Source organism: Pleurodeles waltl, chromosome 1_2 (genome assembly GCF_031143425.1).
Source record: "Pleurodeles waltl isolate 20211129_DDA chromosome 1_2, aPleWal1.hap1.20221129, whole genome shotgun sequence".
NCBI classification, from domain to species: domain Eukaryota; kingdom Metazoa; phylum Chordata; class Amphibia; order Caudata; family Salamandridae; genus Pleurodeles; species Pleurodeles waltl.
Window position 1 is genome coordinate 1,086,553,643 of NC_090437.1, and position 21,648 is coordinate 1,086,575,290.

The 21,648-nt window shown below is 42.8% G+C and overlaps 1 long non-coding RNA gene across 5 annotated transcripts in view; it reads left to right on the forward strand.

Moving 5' to 3' along the window:
* The first annotated feature begins 541 nt into the window (after nucleotides 1-541).
* The window catches only part of LOC138248115 (uncharacterized), a 96,928-nt gene continuing 75,821 nt past the window's right edge, over nucleotides 542-21,648 (forward strand). For 3 of the 5 annotated variants that reach the window (XR_011194595.1, XR_011194593.1, XR_011194594.1), the window contains exon 1: nucleotides 9,520-9,673. This is a non-coding gene — a long non-coding RNA (uncharacterized lncRNA). Of the gene's footprint in view, nucleotides 562-9,519; nucleotides 9,674-21,648 lie in introns of those variants that run through there. The other 2 variants (XR_011194592.1, XR_011194591.1) reach the window with 2 other exon arrangements.

Consider the following 21,648-nt stretch of genomic DNA (forward strand, 5'->3'; position numbering starts at 1 on the left):
ATTAACCTGCAGAACCGCTTCACCTAAGTACACAAGATGATATCACTGCATTGAGAGGTATTTTTTTTTTTTAAAGTGATAGTTTTCAAACAAGAATTTAGAAACTATCATTCCCCCCTCCGCTCAAGACCCTGACAACAATGTGAATTGTGAACTAAGAGGCAAGTGGGTTGTTATGTGAATTCTTTGGGAGGCCTGGGTTTCTATCATACATGAACAACATTATAGTTTCTTAAATCAGACACAAAGTTTTATACAGCATACATTCTGATGAGGTATTTCAAGGTCTTTATATGTAATGATGAAGAAAAAGGAATAAAGGAGGTAAAGTGAAATAAAACATTTCCTAGGATCAAACAATTTGGTTAAGTGGAGAAGCTGTAATTTATACCTGTTTCTGGTTTCATGTTGTGCAATTCAGACACTAGATGTATACGCTTCTCTACAACCCCGTTACCACTACCTCTTCCCACCCCCAGCCCTCAACCGCTATCCTGCTGGCATCAATGCGGGCCTCGGTCACATCACAGACCAAACAGTGCGGCCCCTGAGAAAATGTTTGTGAGTACCCATACCTTAAAACCTTTCATCTGTCTGGGTGTACCACATATCAGGATTTTCCCTCAACCTGGGGAGAGAATTTGTGAAATAAAAAAGATCTGTCTGAGACCATGGGACATGCACGGATGCGCCTCCCTTTACTTGGCTTAAAGGGTATCCCTTCCACCTTGTGGACTTCTTTTTTCGGTCTCACCTTAACCCTTTCCTTCTTGGACCACAGCTCCTTGAACCTTTTTAGTCTGACTCCAGTCCCTGATGTTCTTGATCAAATCTCTTACATGCATTCTTAACCCTCTTGGTTTCAGCAGCTTCAACTCCTTGTCACCCATGTTATCCTGACACTCTTTGGCAACTTCCTTCTTTGGGCTAAATCCACATTCGCCCACAACTCCCTCAATTTTTTCATATACTTTCCACACCACCCTTGCAACTTCCTTACGCATGTAAAGTAACTTACTCTCATCATAGTGCCCTAAGACGTCCATCCCTGCATTACCCTTAACAATTTCATCAAATTCGGCTTTCAATTTAGTCTTTGTGGGGTTTGTCCCTTACAATGAGGGTTGACTGGTTGAGTTGCGGTGGATGGGTGGCCTCCCGCCACGTGGGTTGTCAAAGACTCTTCCTGTGGTAGACCTGATGATAGCAAACTGGACACCACTGTGACATCCTGAGGGATGCTTGGAAGGGTCTGACTCTTAGTCATGTAAACAGTAGTCACAATAGGGGAAACATTCAGGGTTACTGATGAGTGTGAAGTGCCTGTCACTGTGGGTATCAATGTCTAAACAGGGGGCCACTAAACTAGCCCTTGGAGTCACTTCTGGAACTCCTGGGAGTAGATGCAGGACTTAATAGTAGGGGGCTGGTCTCTGAGGGTGCAAGACAGGATCCAGGCAGGAAAGCAATCTTTCAAGGTACAGCAGAAGTCCGGTAGAGTGCGCAGCAGCCTCCAGTCCTCTCAGAGTCATTCCACGAATCCAGTAGTGAACTAAAGAGTGGGTCTGAGAACCCTATTTTTATATCCTGGTGCCCTGTTCCTAGGAGGTGGGAGAAGCTTCCAGAAGGGTTCTTTGAAGTTCTGGGAGTTTTCTGCCTCCCCTGCCCTGGCTCCAGGCTGGCTGCAATGACAATACAGGGTCATTAAGCCTGTTGTGAGGAGTCAGGGCACAGCCTATTCAGGTTTAGCTGGGGCTGTGCTCAGCTATGCCACCCACCCCCATCAAGCCAGTTAATGGACCATTCAGGCTCTGCCAATCCCAATATTTTGTGACTGTCCCAGGAGGAATTCACAAAGTCCTAACTGTCAGTTACTCCCAGTCATGTGCCCTAAAACAGGCTACAGGCCCAGAGGGCTAGGGGCAGGAAAATGCCACCTTTCTAAAAGTGGCATTTTCACATGGGTAATGATAAAGTAGATTTTATCATTAAAGAGGTTTTATCGTTACAAGTTCATTGGTAACAAACATGCCAAATCTACCTCTTCTCATTTAGGAAATACAGCTTTTTAAATGTAATAAGGAATCCCCAATGTTATCATTTGGGAGGGGTAGGCCTCACAGTAGTGAACAATTAATTTGGGAGTTTTTCACTATCAGAACACGTAAAACCTAAAAGTACATGTCCTACCTTTTAATTACACAACACCCTGCCCATGGGGTACCTAGAGCCTATCTGAGGTAGTGAGTTAAATGTAATAAAAGGGAAGTCTAAGGCTTGGCAAGGGGTTTTCAAATCCCAAGTCGACATGGCAGCGGGACACTGCATGCTGTCTGTAATGGAAGACCTGGGACAAGTTTTAGAATGCTACTTCTGTGTGTGGCAAAATAAGTGCTGCAGGCCCACTGGTAGCATTTAATGTACAGGCCCTGGGTATATGGTATACCACTCTACAAGGGACTTATAAGTAAATTAAATTACCAGTCAGGTATATGCCAATCAAACCATGTTTAGGAGAGTAAGCACAAGCACTTTCCTTCTAGGTCCTGCAGTTGGTCCCAGACCTTATGGCTGAGCCCTAGAGAAGTGCTTTGCTGAGGTCCTAGAGTCAGGGGTATACCAGCAGGAGTGGAAGAGGGCAGTGGTTACCCCTTTTAAGAAGAAGTTGGGCAGAGGTCCCAGTGATTTGAAAAATCTTTGCCCTATTTCACTGCTACTGGCCCCTGCTAAGATCCTGGTGAAGCATATCAAAAAGGAACTGGTGGAATATCTTCATGACTTGGAGCTTTGGACCCATCGCACAATGGAATCCGGAAGAACCATAGTATGGAATCTGCCCTGATTTTTGCTATGGATTTATTCTAGTCATAGACAAGCGGATTAGGGAGGGTCGGCTAGCCTGGTCTTGTTAAACCTGTCGGCAGCCTTCAATACCGTTTTTCCATCTGTGTTGGGACAAGGGCTTCAGAAGGCTGGGCTGAAGGACAGGGCTCTTAAAATGATGGAGTAATTTTTAGTTAATAGGACCATTACAGTAAGCTGTGGTGACTTCAGAGCAGTGCCCTTTCAGCTTCCGCGTGGAGTCCCCCAAGGGTCATCCTTAAGCCCCACCTTATTCAAACTGTATGTCGCCCCTTTGGCAAAATTGGTACGCTCCTCTGGCTTCTAAGTATCATCCAATGCAGATGATAACCAGATCATTGTGTCCATCCCAGATTACTGGGAGGAGGTAGCAGACAGGTTTAAAAGGTGTATGAGAGAAGTCTGCAGATGGATGAGAGGAAATTGATTGAAAATGAAGGGGGAGAAAATGGAGATCATGGTGTTCAGAATGGACGGTTCCATCAGGAATGGGGGACCAGAAAATTGTGGCGAATTACCTGTCCCATTGTGGGCAGAAAAGTGAGCTGCTGTTTCTGGATGATCAGAATTTTAAAGAAAATACTGGGCTATCTCAATAAAGAGCTCCAGGTTCCAGTGGTCATTGCTCTTATCACCTTGTGTTTAGTTTACTACAATGCCCTACATTTTAATGTCAACCAACTACCTTTGAATAAGCTGCAACTCATGCAGGATATGGCTGCTCGTCTGGTCCTGGGTCTCCCCAGACATTGCTGTGCGAGGGTTGGTCTGAGATCTTTTACACTGCCTGCGGGTTAAAAAGGGCATTGTCTTCAAAGCACTTTGTTTGACGCATAAAGCCCTTTATATGCAAGGGTCTCAATATCTCAGATCCGCCCTGAATTTGTATATACCCACAAGGACTTTGAGATCAGGAGATCAGTTTAGGGTGAGGATGCCACAATGCAGGAAAGTGAGATGAGGAGATCGTGCTTTTACTACAGGGAGTGCAGAATTATTAGGCAAGTTGTATTTTTGAGGATTAATTTTATTATTGAACAACAACCATGTTCTCAATGAACCCAAAAAACTCATTAATATCAAAGCTGAATATTTCTGGAAGTAGTTTTTAGTTTGTTTTTAGTTTTAGCTATGTTAGGGGGATATCTGTGTGTGCAGGTGACTATTACTGTGCATAATTATTAGGCAACTTAACAAAAAAAAATATATACCCATTTCAATTATTTATTATTACCAGTGAAACCAATATAACATCTCAACATTCACAAATATACATTTCTGACATTCAAAAACAAAACAAAAACAAATCAGTGACCAATATAGCCACCTTTCTTTGCAAGGGCACTCAAAAGCCTGCCATCCATGGATTCTGTCAGTATTTTGATCTGTTCACCATCAACATTGCGTGCAGCAGCAACCACAGCCTCCCAGACACTGTTCAGAGAGGTGTACTGTTTTCCCTCCTTGTAAATCTCACATTTGATGATGGACCACAGGTTCTCAATGGGGTTCAGATCAGGTGAACAAGGAGGCCATGTCATTAGATTTCCTTCTTTTATACCCTTTCTTGCCAGCCACGCTGTGGAGTACTTGGACGCGTGTGATGGAGCATTGTCCTGCATGAAAATCATGTTTTTCTTGAAGGATGCAGACTTCTTCCTGTACCACTGCTTGAAGAAGGTGTCTTCCAGGAACTGGCAGTAGGACTGGGAGTTGAGCTTGACTCCATCCTCAACCCGAAAAGGCCCCACAAGCTCATCTTTGATGATACCAGCCCAAACCAGTACTCCACCTCCACCTTGCTGGCGTCTGAGTCGGACTGGAGCTCTCTGCCCTTTACCAATCCAGCCACGGGCCCATCCATCTGGCCCATCAAGACTCACTCTCATTTCATCAGTCCATAAAACCTTAGAAAAATCAGTCTTGAGATATTTCTTTGCCCAGTCTTGACGTTTCAGCTTGTGTGTCTTGTTCAGTGGTGGTCGTCTTTCAGCCTTTCTTACCTTGGCCATGTCTCTGAGTATTGCACACCTTGTGCTTTTGGGCACTCCAGTGATGTTGCAGCTCTGAAATATGGCCAAACTGGTGGCAAGTGGCATCGTGGCAGCTGCACGCTTGACTTTTCTCAGTTCATGGGCAGTTATTTTGCGCCTTGGTTTTTCCACACGCTTCTTGCGACCCTGTTGACTATTTTGAATGAAACGCTTGATTGTTCGATGATCACGCTTCAGAAGCTTTGCAATTTTAAGAGTGCTGCATCCCTCTGCAAGATATCTCACTATTTTTTACTTTTCTGAGCCTGTCAAGTCCTTCTTTTGACCCATTTTGCCAAAGGAAAGGAAGTTGCCTAATAATTATGCACACCTGATATAGGGTGTTGATGTCATTAGACCACACCCCTTCTCATTACAGAGATGCACATCACCTAATATGCTTAATTGGTAGTAGGCTTTCGAGCCTATACAGCTTGGAGTAAGACAACATGCATAAAGAGGATGATGTGGTCAAAATACTCATTTGCCTAATAATTCTGCACTCCCTGTATAGCGGCAACTGGACTGTGGAATTCTCTTCTGTGTCATATTAGGTGTTTGAGCTCACACCGTCCTTTTCGTAAGCAAGTGAAAACGTGGCTCTTTTCAAATTAGCCTTCAGTTGTAGGGGCAGTCTCCTTGATGGTTATTCTAGGTTTGGTGGGCTGTCCCCCTTTATCCTCTGCCTTCTAGAACCTTGGTACCTTTTTGGTCTAAATGCGATTTATAAATACCAAATACAAATACGTGCCAAATACAAATTTTATGATGTAATAACCAGCGCTCTATTCTCTTATCTGAAAGTGTCTCCCAGAGGTGGTTGCAATTAATCTTATTAAAGGCCATGCTGTAGTCAATAAAAAAGCCACAAAAAGTCTCATTATTTCTCAGAGCTTTTGTTAGAGAAGGCTCTGATGTTATCAAAGGTTAAGCATCCTGCACAAAATCCTGATTGATTTAAAGTCAGTAGCTTGTTTTTTACCAAATGAGTTAACTTACTCAGGAAGATGTTTAGCAAATAACTTCCCCTCTTTCCAGTAAGGCTATGGGGTAGAAGATTTTTGGGTTGTTCCCAGAGCCCTTTTTGCAAACCGGATAGATTATGGACCGCTTCCATGATGGCAGTATCTGACCCGTGAGAAACAGAGTTAAACCTGTGCTCCATGATAGTGGGTCGTGTTTTAACAAGTACCACTGGCTGGCCGTTTGGACTTGCAGCACAAGAAGATCTACTGTTTTTGATCAGGGTTTAAGATTTAATCTTGGGCAATACTTGCATTTTTGTTGATATACGAACCCGTCGGGAAAGAGACAGAAATATTGCTAGCACCAAGATCCTTTATGTATGCCTCCATTTGTTGTTCGGGATGAAGTAGTCATTTGCTGTGCTGTGGGAACCTGGGCCGAATTCGAACAGCGACCAAAAGAGTTTCTAATATTTGTTGTAATCGATTCTCTAAGGATTATTCACACCTCTTCTTGCTGATTGGTTATGATCTGTTTTGCTAGGAAATTAAGAGCAGCTCTCAATAGTTATTCCCAGTCAGCGAACCAGCCACATGATCCCATCTCGGAGGGAGTGTTGATGCCCAATCTGGTGGCTGTAAAGGCTTGATTTTCTAATAGTAGTAGTTTACGGTCTAGACTGCTGTTCCAGATTGACCTCCTATTATTTATCGAAGGAGTTTGAGTGGATTTCTCATCTTGAAGAATCCCACATTTATTATGCTATAAAAGTAAACATATGTGCTGTGAATTACGGTCACTCTCTGATCTCTTAATTATTTTAAAATTGATACATAAGTGAAAGTTAGAATAATGTATGCACCTGTATTCTATTGTGAATTTAAAGGTGTTCCTCACAAAGGTTAATTTCGCTGTTTGGACTTTACTAATGCACATTACACCAACAGTACAGAGAACAGAGCCCTGCTGGTAAGTGGAAAACAAAAGACCTGTTTAAGTATGTGCATTTGTCGTAATCACAAACATACGGAGCCCTTGACATTATTTGGAAACTAACTTGTTTAATAAATAATTAGTAAGTGTATACGTCTTGTCCACATAATACCTTAATACTGTTGATAACGGTTGATAAGACGCTCTTTTTTGACAGTCCTTTACACAAAGCCTGAGTCTTGACTACATTCTCCGGCTAGGGAGTCAAGGCAATGTAACAATGTGGCAAGATCGAAGAGAAATCTGATGAGCCTTACAGATAGGTGAGGTCCCTTATGAAGAGATCCGAGGCAGAGTTTATTGATGCCTCTGAAAAAACACTTTGCTCTGTGCACAGCAGTCATTTTCTACATGAAGGATAATCAGGAGAGCTGGGTCAGATTTAGCAATGGAGAATTGTGGCCCTTGCGTCTATCAGCACCTGGCAGATTTTTCCTTGTTTCGGCACCCTACCTACTGGGCAGGAACAACATGTGAAGAGATGCAGTATAGTTGATGAGCAGCAATGCTAGACGTTGAAGAATTGTTCTTGCATGAGCAAGGCGAGACTTGATTGTAGTCCTTGCACAATTCACATGCCCAACACTTTGCAGACAAAATCTTGCAGACCATGATGGTAAGCGTGAGTTGGCTATATTTCTGGGTGCTCCCCACGTTCTATTGCTCTGTCCACACCTACCACTGGCCCTCATTTCATTAAAATAATGATCTGAAGTGTGCCTGAGCCTCTATCTTGCTCAACAGATATGCAAAAATATCCCTCATTTGGAGAACAGAGAGTAAATGCTAGACATCTTTCACAAGACCCTTAAAATCATAATTATCAGAGGTCCTGGCTCTGAAAGGTAAACTCACCAATATGTAGAACTTATGTCATTGAAGAGATGTGATCTAGAGGTCAACCTGGGGGGCAACTAAGAACCATGATGTGTCCTAAGGTCCTTCGTGGGTCTTCCTTGCACTGGCCTAACTAACCTTCTAAGGTAGCAGGGAAAGCACTCAGTACACAGAAAGTAAGCAGGGAGGGAGGAGCCTTGTTTGCTGTCTATAATTCCCACCACTTCTCCCTCTGCTACCACTTCGCCACTTTCCTATTTCTAGGGCAGGAAGGGATCTTTTCTGCCCTATAACAGGACATATGGAGAGCCTAGGTTGCACATTTGAGTCTAAGAGTACTCACTGGAAGGCTTTCTTTGGTATTAGAAGGTAAATCTGTTTATGAAGAGGCAGCCCTATGTGCCTATTGAGAGGGTGTACTAGGTAGGTGTTTATTGTTCTACTGCGAGAAAAGACTGGGGCCCTGATTTATACTTTTTGAAGAAAACTGCACCAACGCAGCTTTGCACCAAAATGTTTAGCACCGGCTTGCACCTTTCCTGAGCACCAGCCTGGCACCATATTTATGGAATGGTGCAAGCTGGTGCAAAGGGTAGGCTAGCGTAAAAAAATGACATTAGCCGGGTGGGGCTGGCGGTATGGAAGAAGGGGGTTTTGCACCAAAAAATGACGTTAGGCAGGTTAGCCTAAAAAAAAAAGGAACTCTAAACTCCTGCCCACCACCCCAATGGCCAGCACTGGGGACCAGGGTCCCCTGGGCATGGCCATTGCTCCCAGTGCCGTTTAGGGGGGCCCACTTCAGGGCCCCCAATGACACTTAAAAAAAAACAATACTTACCTATACTTATCTGGAATGGGGTCCCCCATCCTCCGCTGTCACTCTGGTGTGGGTGGGGTGTCCCTGGGGTCTGGGGAGGACACCTGTGGGCTTATTCCATGGTGTTTCACCATGGAAATAGGCCCACAGGTCCCCTAATGCTTGCCCTGACCCAGGCCTTAAATAATGGTGCAAAGCTAGCTTTGCACCATTATTTGACCCCTTCTCCCCCCAGTGCGTGATTTTAACATGGGGTGATAAATATGGCGCTAAGGCCATAGAGTCATTTTTTGCACAGGAACGCCTACTTTGCATCTCATTGTCACAAAGTAGGTTCCACGTCCAAAATATGACTTTAACTCCATAAATTTGGTGCTAGATGGGTCTAGCGCCAAAGTATTAATATGGAGTTAGTTTTGCGCTGAATTTGCATTAAAAAAATGACACAAGTTCGGGGCAAAACAAGTATATATATGCCCCTGGGTGTTTAAGCATACACATTACTGTTGGGAAACAATAGTGGTTATTAAAGGGACTACCTGTATATAGGCGGACTCCATAGGCCTGTTTAGGCTATATTTGAATTGGTTGAGGATGGGTTGTTCATTACACACAGCATGTTTATAATGGGAATAAGGCAACACCTAAGCATATGAGGGTTGTGCTTGAGCAATGATGGTTGTACTTCAGCTTGGAAGGATGTGCACTGCCGTTTGAGATTGTGTCTTGGCATACAATGTGAGATGGAAGTTAGTGACATTTTAGGCGTCAGTTGAGCATTTAAGGCTGTGCTTGGCCATGTGAGGTTTTAATTGGGTTTGGGACATTTGGTACCTGCGAACCTTGAGTACAATGGCTGAGCACCTCATATATATATATTGAATGCTCTCCTGGTACCGCACAACAGCACCTGAATTACTATAGTGTAGAAACTAAAATAGACTTGTTTATGCGTTTGTAACTCTCTTTGCTGTTTTCCTTTTCTTGTACTCATTGAAGTTGTTTATTTTATTTTCTAGGGGTTCCATTTCCTGTGATGTCATCAGTGGAGTTTTCAATGTCACTTTAGCTACACTTCCTTTTCGCTGAACCGATTCCCCGGCATGAACATTGTTTAATCCGAATTTAGTTGAAAGTGAGAAAAGAAAATGTGAGAAATCCTTAAGTGAGTAAATTAGGGCCTAATTTAGATATTAATGGACAGGCCACTTCGTCACAATGGTGACGGATGTCCTGTCCGTTGAAATCTAAATCCCAATATCTCCTATGGGCTTTAGATTTCGGTGGACAGAGTATCTAAATCAGGCCCAAAAGGAAAAACTTTAAATGAAATCAATCTATATTTCAAATTCTAAAATTAAAAAGTTGGAGAACATTTAGTAGCCATTTTTCTAAACGTTTTTACATTTCTAACATTTTTTTCTATATTGAATAATAACGCCTAACATCGATCCCTAAACATACCTAAATTGATTTACCATAACTTAGAAATGTGACCCCCTACGTTGGACAAGCATATTCACACTCTTAAATGATAATCATCAACCACCTTCCCAGTAATCTTATAGATTGGTGAGACAAGAAAACATCCCTCACTATGATTAAGGCACAAAGTGAATGTACCCTACTTTCTACAAGGATCACTTTTGTTAAAAGTGGATCCTATGAGACTGCCGATTGTTCAGACCAGTGGAGCAAAAACTTAGGGACGGTCAAAAAATGCACAAAAAAGTGCAGGCATAATTAATCAAACTATGCAGTGGACTTCTGGCCCAGCAGCATACTCATCTCAGAGTTGTTTATCCTGGTCTCGAGAAAGGACACCTGCATACCCATGTGATGTTGAAACCTACTACACCACCATGAAGTGCAATCCGATTTACTGTTTACCATTCACCACATGAGTGGTTTATGTGACATCTAGATCATTGGCCTAGTCCAAAACAATTAGGGCTCTTATACCTTAAAGTACAGATGATGGTGTAGGGTTCTATTTCAACTGCAGCCAAGTTTTGCTTTCTGGGCAACACGCTACAACGGATGAGGCAACAGGATGCTTCCTGCACTTCTCGGTGAGTTTAGAGGGGACAGCTCCAACTTCCTTGTCTGAAGCAGTGTGGATAAAGGGATCCTTGCTTGCACTATAACTTTCGAGATGAAGTCTTGAAAGTCGATTGGGATTTTTTTAGATTTTTACCCGGGCTAAGCTTGCACTTTTTAGGTCAGTTGAAATTGTTTATGTGGATATTTTTCGTTGAAATTAAGGGGGAATAGTTACAATGTACTGGGGACAGCTGCTGTGAAACGTGGGTGAATTCTTAACAAATAGAGGTGTTGTGAGTTGTTTTTCTATCTCTAGTTAACCAGATATTTGGCCACATTGAACATATTTGCTCTAGCTTTCTCTGAGGTTGCAGATCAATTAAGGGTCGCCCTACCAAATGGAGCCAGATGCATCTCTGTCCAGCGGGCGCACGCCAAAGGTGCAGAAAGGCAGGCCCATCTGCACCGCAATATGCAAGTTGGGGATCAGCTCAGCATGCACTTTATTTGGTCTTTTGACAACTGTACTAATGCGATGCAATTATGGGGACTAGGAACTCAATCTAGAAAATTGTGTCATAATTTCAAAATGTGCCAAAAGCTCATCCGTGCAGGGCTTGCTTTAGAAGAACGATGACTTGTAGCATCGGTACAGCATATAGGGTAAACTTTACTATGGTGTATCTGACATCGTACTGCTATTCGTGATTTTTTGGTGTTTAATTGTTCTTGGCATTTTACCATTATTTCATGTGTTTTAGTATTTTTACCGTTTGGCAATGGTTTTAACTAACTGCACAACATTAATAAAGTTTAATTTGACCTTGCACCACAATATATCCAGCATCCCAAAACTCTACATCTATCACCCCTGAATCTCCCTGTAATATAAGTAGATCCTGCAAAACATACTCACTTCCAACCCCGCTCTCCTTTTTCTTAATATATTCTGTCTTGATGAAATTATTATTCACAATTGAAACAATACGGTCTGCTTCTCTGACACTGGTTAAAAAAATACATTACAGAACATTGCGAGGATGAAAAGCATGAATCGTTATGTTTAACTGAGACCTGGCTGGCAGAAGAACATAATGCTTTTAAAGATGAATTAGGTCTGCCAAACTATAATATTCTTAGAGTAGATCATCAGTATGTACTGGGAGCCGTGTCACCATTTTTGCATGCAACTCCATCGCCATCTCGGCTATAGCGCATGCCTTAGGGGACCACGTGGAAGCTCTTTTCTCTAAAATAATAACCAAAAAGAATGTTGACGCATTTGTACTAGCTGATATCCCACCTCACACTTCTAGTACTTCCACTAAAAAGATAGTGGGTAGCATTAGTAGAACAGACCTGAAATAAAAACGCATGACAGTCCTGGGAGGCATCAGTTTGAGGATTGATCAGGCGGTGGGCGTCGCCGATCATTTCCAAATTGATATGAACACCTGTAACTTAAAACCCTTAAACAACAAACCTGCATGCAAATGCAATATTCTCATCAACGAATCGAGTAAAGGTAGCCCTTAAAACTCATTTATTCCCGTTTTCAGTTGTTCAGTAAGAAGTTAAAGCCTTGTGGTTCAATAAATCGTGAAAATAATCCTGATAAAGTGACTGAAATCGGCATCTCACTCTCCGACATGCTAGGTACTCTGGCCTCCATCAGTACCAACCTTTTAAAACGATTATCTAAGATAAAATCTTGGTATACGTGTGAAGTGGCTTAAATTAAACTGTTCATGTGCCAACTGGAACGCAAACGGCGTAGGTGTTGTAATGAGGTCCATAAAATAATGTTCTTCAAGCTCTACAAAAAAGTAAAACTACCTTGGCAAAAAGGAAATGTTGTACACATAAACATAACAATGCACCCAGTCTAGAAAAATAATTATTCTGTATTCACAATCGTGTATAGCCTTAAAAACTGATAAACTCAGGCCCCTTGTCTCCTGGACTCTGAAGAGTTGTGTAATTAAAAGGCAATTTCGTTAGGTCAAAATTATCACTCTACATAATAAAATCATAGTAACTTTTGCTGCTGACTTGCATATGACAATCAACTTCATTGCAGCCAGTGCTCATATTGATAGCATTCACAACGCACATACCCTGCTAACCAGAGCCATACAATGGATTTTCCTGTGTTTGATTGTTTTCAGGCAATTAACTCTGCAACTCTCGGTTGAGATTCTCGCTAACATATGTGGCCGTCATCATTTCCCGTGATCCTGTACCAGCCAAAATGATTGAAGCTTAAATTTCCTCTTCTCCCAATTGATTTACACATTCTTAAATATAGTGTGTCTGTCACAGAGTATAGTAGTCCCTAACATATGGAAGCAGCTAGAGTCTGGTCAAATAAAAAAATAATATAGATTCAAAGGATTTCAGCAACTACAAACCCATGTGCCTTTTACCATGTGTGGTAGACTACTGTAAAAAATTGATATTTGTTAGCTTACCACTAGAAAAAAGAACAATCTATTGAACCTCACTAAGCAGATTTTTCACCAGGTAAGAGTACCGAGTTGGTTGTGGCATTTGGCCTTGATGATTTAAGGAAAGCAGCAGACAAGAAAGAGTTTGTTGCTTTGATACTGCTCGACCTTTACGCTGCTTTTGATGTGCTAGACCGTTTCTTCGTGATATCCAGACTAGAAGATATAGGCATACCTGAAATAGCACTGAAATAGTTTCAGTCCTTCCTGCTATATATATATATATATATAGATATATATATATATATATATATATATGTACCCAAATACTATCAATGATGTCATAGTAGTTGTCATCAATGATATAATATCTGGGGTAATTAGCAGTGCATGGTGAGGGCGCGAGTTCTAGTTACCTTGGGCCGCGAGTTATAGTTACTTGAAATAACTCTAAGTTTAACTGCTGAATTTCTCTTGCTTTGTGCGAGTAGATTCAGAAACCTAACTATAACATCCCTGCAACCTTTGGTTATTTTTTAAGTGAATTTCTATGTTTTTTTAAAAGTTTGATTTCTATGTTTTTGTTATCATAAACTAATTTTCTTTAAAGTACATTTCCTAACTATAACATCCCTGTAACCTTTGTTTTTTAAAGTGAATATATATCGATATATATATATATATACATATATATATATTCACTGAAAAAAACAAAGATTACAGGGCCGTTATAGTTAGGTTCTGAATTTACTTGCACAAAATGCAGGTATAGTTAGAGTTATTTCAAGTAACTATAACTTCAGCCTAAGGTACCTAAGGTACCTATAACTTGCGCCCCCGCCACACACACTTATCTGATCAATGATTTTACTGTAAATGTTACAGTGACATTATTAATTATGTTATCGAAGATGTCATAAGTGCTGTTATTTGTGGGGTAATTAACAGTGCATGGCAAGGGCGCAAGTTATAGTTACCTCAAGGCACCGCAGGACATAGAAGGAGCTGTCCCTGGGGGTGGCGGTCCCCAGGGCCATCTATTGCTCCTTGGGTGGGGCCGTGTGGCCTCCCTCCAATGTTGGATTTGCACTGCAGAGGTGGTAGTCCCAGGGGCCTGGGGTCCGCAATGGACCTCCTTCATTCTTTTATTTTAGCCCCGGGGAGGTGGTGGTCCCTGGGGCTTCGATGGGGCTGTGCAGCCCCCGCATACAATTGAATCTTTACCCTGGGGAAGTGGTGGTCCCTGGGGCTGCGTACAATTCTGTCTTCACCCCAGGGAGGTGGTGGTCCCTGGGGTAGCAGGGGGCCGTGCCTCCCCAGCATAAATTTAATATTTGCCCCAGGGAGGTAGCTGTCCTCGGGACTCTGGGGGAGGCCATAGGGCATCCCTCATATTAAAACATTATTTTGCCATGGGTAGGTGAGCCCCCACTGCATTTATCTTTCTGATTGCCTTGGGGAGGTAGTTGTCCCGGGGCTAATAGAAGCTTTGTGGGGGGGCTTGCGCCCCCTCCTTTTTAAAGCCTGAATACCCCCGGTACCTGGCCCACTCAGGGGGCTAATCAAAAGAAACTGCCCTTTAAAAAAACAAAAAACATTGGAAAAACTCTGCAAATCTGCACCAAAGCTCAAGCTGTGTCCCAAGATAGCTCCCAACAATTCCTTGTTGAGGTGTTGGCTGCCAATCTGATATCAGAATAGGGGCAGGTGGATCCTTGGAGGATCTGCATCAATAGATTGTGAGAAAGGGCCTCTTTTTGCATGGAAAATGATGTGGTTTCAAAATGTAAGTGCTCTGGACTCCTGCTAAACAGTTTCCCAGGGCCGGATTTCTTTCCCCAAAGCTGAACTATCTTTGGCACTTCAGCCACCTTTGTAAGTCCCTAGTAAATGGTACCCTGGTACCCAGGTCATGGGTACTGAAAGGGGCCCCTAGAGCTGCAGCACCAATTGTGCCACTTTAAGAGGCCCCTCACCAGCCTCATGCAGATTGCCATTGCAAGTGCATGACAAGGTTTATCCATAGTTTCAAACTCGACATGGTGTGTCATGCGAGGTGACCACTCCATTTAATCTTCCTCCATTTCACTCCATTTCATCTTCCTTCATCTCGGATGGTAGGAAAATAGCCAATCAGGGTTAGGGATGTGACCTTTTCCCACAAGAAGTGGTCACATAGTGGGTGTAGCCACCCTAAGGTAGGTGGTGCATTGACCACTAGCAGGTACTCCCCCTAACGCACGCTAAATGCAGTATTTAATTGCCATCCTTAGACCTGCAGATCTGATTCAATGGACACAAGAAGACCAGGAACAAAGAAGACCTGAGGCACGAGAACACAAGTCCTGCTGCACAAAGAAAAAGTCAGCAAACTCTGCCTGCTGCTCCAAGGACTCACCACTGAGGTGTCACCTGGATACCTGAAGGACTCTAAAACTCCCCAGAGCAGCACCAGCCTTCTACAAATCGCTGAGAACCTCCCTCAGAGTGAAGGTATCACTCTCCTGCATCCTGCAAGCATAGGTGAAGTCAAATTCACTGACAGGCTGCTGACCAATGAACCGGAAGCAGCAGCCCAATCCAATTTCACTCAATGGACCCAGATGACAAACTCTGCCAGTGTGCCAAGTTTGATGGTAGTGTGAACTCCAGGGGCTAAGATGTACCATTGCCTGGGGTACTGTACCCCCACCATCGGACACCTGGAAGAAAAGTCCACTCCAGACTCTGAGGACCAGAAGCAAGCACCAGATGAGGAACTTCAGGACACCCAAGAATCACCCCCCCCACCCTGGAGTGGCCCTGCAGACCTGCAATCTACCCTCAACGTGACCATCACTTGTCTCCAAGGACTCCCTGACGTACAACACTTGTCTGACCTATCTGCACTGCACCGGGCCTCCCTGGCTCCTGCATTGCCAATCCAGCTCTCCTCTAAGGGTCCCTAACCTCTTGCAACCTCTACACTCGAAGGGGACCCACCAGACCTACCTTTATGTCCACCTGTGCAGTGTGTTTCCAAGTGATCCCTTTCTCTGCTGTGCACCAGCGCCAAGAGTTTCAGCCGCGGCTCCTGCTTGAATAGAGAACCACCCAAACCTCTACAGCTGGCCCACAGCACATCTCGACAACCTCGACCTAAGAATAGAAGGTGACACTTGTTAGAGCATTGCCTGACTTTACAATTTGAAAAGTCATAACAAAATAAAGAATCAACATATACTGATGATGTTGGTCTGACATTTTTTATAAAAATGTGAAGTATTTTTGTAAATTAGTCTCAAGTTATTCTTCCCAGTGTGTGTCCACATTTATTGATACTGTGAGTACAACAAATGCTTAGCAAATCTACAAGATAAGCCTAGTTGCTCACCCACACTACCCCGAAAATAGAGCATTAGGTGGTCTGGTTTTTACCTTTGGATACCAGAGTGGGGTTGCTTGGACTCTCTGCACAGTGCATGTCTTTTTCGTACACTCTATAGAGAGCCAGCCTCCTTCAACATGTCAACCGCCTGAAGCCCTATCTTGACAGAGATGATGTGACCATGCTCATGGTGACAGATGAGGGACAGGAGGAAGAGAGTGAACCTCCCCCCGATCTCCTCTCCAGCAACCCACAAGATGGTTCTGTGGATGGAGTGGTCTTGTCAGACAGCCTCAGAGGGCAAGAGCAGGCTGACTGCAGGCACGTCCTAAACCAGTATACTGAACTTTTGTCTCAGACCCCTTATACAACCAACTTATGTATCCATGATGTGGACACTGGAGACAGCGTGCCTGTCAAAAGCAAAATCTATAGGCAGTCAGACCTTGTCAGAGAAAGCATCCAAGTTGAAGTCAACAAGATGCTGGATTTGGATGTCATTAATACCTCTGAGTGGCCCTGTGCCACTCCAAGAGTTTTAGTCGCCAAGCCTCACTCCAAGGGAAAGAAAAAGGAAATGAGGTTCTGTGTGGACTATAGGGGCCTCAATTCTGTGGTAAAATCTGATGTACACCCAATTAGAAGTGCTGATTAGTTCATAGACAGACTAGGGGCAGCCAAATACCTAAGTACCTTTGATCTTACATTTAGGTACTTGCATATTTGCTTGACCCCCGCAGCAAAAGAAAGATCAGCATTCTCCACCCCAAGTGGGCACTATCAGTTCACTGTAATATCCTTTGAATTAAATGATGTCCCTGCCACCTGCCAGAAGTTGGTGAACCAAGTCCTAGCTGGGTTGAAATCCCTTAGTGCGGCTTATCTAGATGATATTGCTGTCTACAGCTGCACCTGGCAGGATCACCTGATCCACCCTGGAAAGGTCCTTGAGGACCTGCAAAAGACAGTCCTCACTATCAAGGCCAGTAAGTGCCAAATAGGGCAGGGAAATGTTGTATACTTGGGCCACCTGGTAGGTGGAGGCTAAGTTCAGCCACTACATCCCAAGATCAAGAAAATTCTGGCTTGAGAAGCTCCAACCACCCATACTCAAGTCAGGGCATTCCTTGGCTTAACCGGGCACTACAGGAGGTGTGTGAAGGATTATGGCAGCATGGTGTTTCCCCTCACAGATCTTACCTAAAAAAAATGCCCAAAATATCAACTGGACAGTGAGTTGTCAAAGGGCCTTTGACACTCCGAAGGATGCAATGTGCTCTGGCCCAGTCCTGAAAGCTCCAGATTACTCCAGGCAGTTTATTGTCTAAACACATGCCTCAGAAATTGGAATAGGAGCAGACTTAGCCCAGACAAATGATGAGGAACATGACCCGCCTGTTACTGTTACAAGCAGAAGACTACTCCCTAGGGAACAAAAATGGAGTCAGGATTTATGTCAGATATAAGGGATTTAGTGCGGAGCTGTTCTAGAGTGGGGCCGCAATATTGGCCGTCTAAGCCACTCCCCCATCTTTAAAAGTTTTACTGACTTAGCTATGCACTGTAGATCCATATGCCCAGTTATGCATGCAGAGTGCCACTCATACTGCACCTCATATAACTACTTATAAGAAGATAGAAGGTGTCAGACACACAGTCAGACACTGAAAGAGACACTCATGCAAACATGCAAACAGCAGGTCTGTATAGTGCAGCATCGGAACCAGTTGCTAACTGATATACTCATTCACATATCTAGGCAACTGTTAAGACAAGCTACTCTTCCATCCAGAAAAGTAGTCCTTTAAAACATGGGTCTGGACTACTACTTCTAAGGCTGTGTGTAGTTTTAAATGTCAGCTCGACTGGCCAGTAGAAGACCTGCTTGACAAGTCTTCAACTCACCTCTTACTGCAGAAAACTCACCTCTTACCTTGACTGTAGTTAGGCTATGACCCATGGTGCTCTGTGACTAAAAGGTGAGACGTGCTTCAGAGTTTCAGTGACTTAAATGTGCACCGGCAGACAGCTATGGTTAGTTATATATGCAGAGCCCCCTCATATTACAACTCATATACCTACTTATAAGAGGATAGAAAGTCACAGACACTGAAAGAGACTCTCATACATTCATGCACATATGCAAACTGCATCTCTGTATAGTGCAGTATCAGAACCAGCTGCTAACTGATACACTTATTAACATATCTAGGCAACTGCTGAGACAACCTAGTCTCCCATCCAGAGAACTAATGCTTAAAAAATTAGTCAGGCCTAGAACTCCTGAGGTTGAGTGTGTCATTTAATATGCCAGTTTCACTTGGCAGGAGAAAACCTGTTTGACAAGTCTAAAAATGAGCTTTACTGCAGAAAACTCACCCTCACCAAAGATGTAGGTAGCCCATGGAAAATGGTGATTTAATGTGATTAAAAGATGAGACATGTTCTTGAGAGCTTAACGGACTTTGATCGCCACTAGGAGACCCCTATGCACAGTTATGTATGCAGAATACCACTCATACTGCACCTCATATCCCTACTTGGTTCTACTATTGCTGAGTCTCAGTGTGTTAATTTTAAACGTCAGCCCAACTTCGCACTAGAAAACCTGCTTGAGAGCTGTTAAATGTCTTTTCAGTACACTAAGGTGATCTGTCATCTAGGCTGTAGGTAGGTCATGAAGCATTGTCCTTTCTGTTCAAAATGTGAGAAATGTCATGAAAATTTGACATATAGATGTGCACTGGGAGACCAATATGGCCAGTTACGTATGTGGTGAAACAAAAAATATGTTGAGTGTGTTGTTGAAAAGGCCTTCACTGTGAAAAGGGAGGTATTTATTTTGATTCTAAACAGAATGAAGGCTCTGGATGAAATAGTGTTGACTGTGAGGAGAAGAAGTCAGAACAAAAGGCTTGTCAATAAAACTGACTTTTCTAACGTTTGTAGTGGTGAGTGGAAACATACCTCTAGTACTGAGCGTTTCTTTAATAAAGAAAACTACTTACAAGAGAACACATTAGTACCTGCAGTTGATGAGTGTGGATTATGTTATGAGATGAAAGATGGTTGTCCTAATGAAAAATAAGAAATGGTACCTGAAAATGTAGAGGAAGTCATAACTGAAGAGGTACAGGGAAGGCGTAGATAGGCCCCAGTGTATAAGTGGAGCTGCAGTATTTGTAGTGTTCGCTGGCAATCAATTGACATACTGAGGAATTTCATATGTATCTTTCCATGCAAAAGTCTTAAACAGAAAATTGCCATTTTGCAAGGATTAGATCTATGTAAGGTAAGAACATATACAAATCTACAGGGTCATTCACTAGCATGTTTATCTGAGAAAGTATGCCAAAGCACCTTTCCTCATTTAGAATGACAAGAGATTGAGACAACACGTTCTAAGATTTCAAAAGGTGTTGTAAATACTGTCATAGAAAATACAGATCAAAAGCAGAATTTTATATGAGATGTCGCTTTGGATTCCCACGACCTGTGAACTCAGAGGGACTAGTAAACAGCTTTTCGTCTGCAGTGAAACACACTCTAACACTTTAACATGGAAATCACCAAACAATACATACAACCTCAGAACAACAGACACTTCAAATAACTACAACCCTGTTACTCTGAAGATGAGGAATGCAAATTTGGATGTACAATTTGTTGTAGATGACTCCAGTGCTGTAGCTCACTATGTGACTTCTTACATAACAAATTCAGAGAAGACAGAGATGAAATAGATGTGCCAGGAGATTCCTGCAGAAAAGAGTCTTACCAAATAATTGTAGTTTGAAAATGTTTTCCCACAGAAAAATTGGATTTTATGAATGCACAGGTAGGTTGAGTTTGGCAAGTTTGCTCTCCAAGAGAAGCAGAATAGTGTGGGTAAGCCTAGGCCTTGAAGGCAGTCATAATAGACTATTCAAGTTGTTGCCAGAAATACAATACCTTGCAGAATTTAATTCTGAGAGTTCAGGCATTCTAAAAAGTAACATGATGGATACATACTACCCAAGAAGGAGTCCCAATCTTGAAAACACGAGTTTCTATGAAGTACTTCAGTATTATACATATAGAACTAATGCAACTGAAAACATAGAAGAAAGAAGGTTTGCAGTTATTGGATGTGACTGTTGTTTGGGGAGACACAACAAAGGAAATCTAATTAACCACAGAACGCTCACTTGCCAAACCTGGGAGAAAAAAGAGTTTTCCTACTTGGCTCTTTTGCAATAGTTGAAGCCATGACATATTTAATCAGATTTGCTTGGACATTATGACTGTTATGAAGACTGATTCAATGCTGTAAAAGACAGTATTCAGTGTTCTGTGGTTCCAATGTACTTGCAGATGTTGAAAGATGAGATTGAACAGGAAGAAACCATTGTTGCTGGGATAACCAGGGAGAGTTCACAAAGGAGCCATAGTTCTGGTCCAGCAAGTCAAGATCCTCTTAGAGAACCTGCAATCCAAAATCAAGAAGCTATAGCTAGGAATTAGGTGGAAATCGAAATGCAGCCAGTGAGAGAAGATACTGTGGATTTCCAACAGTTAGTGGAACAACTGAACAATGAACAAAGAGAAATTTATAATGAAGTTAAATAGAGCATGAATTGCTCCATGAGAAGAAACTATGGGCCAGATGTATCAAGGTTTGCATTTGCGAATAACAAATAGCGATTTTTACTGAATCGCTAACTGGTATTCGCAAAATGCAATGTAACAACACCATTGCAGAATTTTTTGCGATTTCTTATAATTTGCAATCGCAAACAGCCAGTACCAAATAGCGTTCGGTAAAATAGCGAATCGGTATTTGGAAATTGCAAATTACGATTTCTGTATTCTTGAGCAGCTTGATGACATCACAACCAGGAAGTGAGCCAGTGCATGTTGTTTCCAGAAACCTGAGCCACAGGAGCAGTTACAGAGACCCAGCACAGCACCAGGGAGGCACTCAGGAGAGTCAACCAGGACCTGAAAAAAACTATGGCCACTAATGGGAATGGGAAGGACAAAGGAGAGAGAAAGCGTAAACTGAAATTCAGTGAGCAGGAATTGGAGGTGCTCACAGAAAAGGTGTTCAAGAACCATGACCAGTTATTTGGCAAATACTCACTACAGGTCCCAGTAAGTGAGAAGAGGAAAATGTAGACTGACATCCAGACCAAAATATGCACAGTGGGTGTTGCGCAGCGTTCCATCGAGGAGATATGCTGGTAAGGCGTATGATCAGGTGCCAAAGAGAGGGAAACACGCAGGCTGAAGGAGGCAAGGAGC